The sequence below is a fragment of the Pteropus alecto genome, unplaced genomic scaffold, assembly GCF_000325575.1.
Source record: "Pteropus alecto unplaced genomic scaffold, ASM32557v1 scaffold3272, whole genome shotgun sequence".
In the NCBI taxonomy this organism is placed as follows: Eukaryota; Metazoa; Chordata; class Mammalia; order Chiroptera; family Pteropodidae; genus Pteropus; species Pteropus alecto.
This window is the reverse complement of record NW_006432307.1, coordinates 1-1,202: the sequence shown is the minus strand read 5'-3', so window position 1 is coordinate 1,202 and position 1,202 is coordinate 1. Positions and strand designations below refer to the sequence as shown.

Sequence of the window (1,202 nt, the reverse complement as noted above, 5' to 3'; positions counted from 1 at the left end):
TATATAGAGAATCATGTCATCCACAACTAGTGACACTTTGACTTTTTTGTTTTTTATTTGGATGCCTTTTATATCTTTCTCTTGTCTGATTGCACTTGCTAGGACCTCCAATGTTATATAGAATAACAGGGATGAAAGTGCACAGTCTTGCCTTGTTCCTGATCTTGAGGGAAGGTTTTTAGTTTTTCACCATTAAGTATAATGTTGGCTGAGGGCTTGTCATGTATGGCCTTTATTATGTTAAGTTACTTTCAAACTTTACTGATTTTGTTAAGCATTTTGATCATAAATGGGTGCCGTATCTTGTCGAAGGCTTATTCTGCATCTATTGATATGATCATAGGATTCTTATTTTTTAATTTGTTTATGTGATGTGTCACATTAATTGATTTACATATGTTGAACCATCCCTGTGCCACTGAGATAAACCCCACTTGATCGTGGTGTATAATCTTTTAAATATGTTGCTGTATTCAGTTCTCTAGTATCTTATTTAGGATTTTGCATCAGTGTTCATGAGAGATATTGGTCTGGCATTTTCTTTTTTGTGTTATTTTTACCAGGTTTTGGTATCACAGTAATATTGGCCTCATAAAATGTGGTGGGAAGTATTGCTTCCTCTTCTAATTTTTGGAAGGGTTTGAGGAGAATAAGTATTGAATCTTTTTTGAATGTTTGGTAAAATTCACTGGTGAAGCCATCTGGTTCTGGACTTTTACTTTTTGGTAGGTTTTTGGTGATTGTTTTAATTTCCTTACTGCTAATCAGTGTATTTAGATTTTCCAGTTCTTTTTTTTTTTTTTCTTTTTTTTTGTAGGCGAGGCAACTCTTGATACTTCACAGATTGGAAGGAACTTGTCAGCTTATAATACCTTATTTTTATTTTTATTTTTTATGCCTACAGCACCTGGTCTTCCTGTGTGGTCTCCCATCCAAGTACTAACTAGGCCTGACCCTGCTTAGCTTCCAAGATCAGACGGAATTGGGCTTGTTCGTGGTGGCATGGCCATAGCAGATCTTCTTAATATAGTCTAGAAAGGTTGTATTTTTCTAAGTACTGGTTCATTTCTTCTAGGTTATTAAATTTGGTGTTATATAATTTTTCACTGTATTCTTGTATGATCCTTCGTATTTCTACATGTCTGTCGTAATTTCCCCTTTTACTCTTGATTTTGGTTATTTGTGTCCTTTCTCTTTTTTCT

The 1,202-nt window shown here is 34.4% G+C and overlaps 1 pseudogene; it reads right to left on the bottom strand.

Annotated features, from left to right (window-relative positions):
• Positions 1–895: 895 nt before the first annotated feature.
• On the bottom strand, positions 896–1,014 carry LOC112475938 (annotated as a pseudogene).
• Between the last annotated feature and the right edge of the window lie 188 nt (positions 1,015–1,202).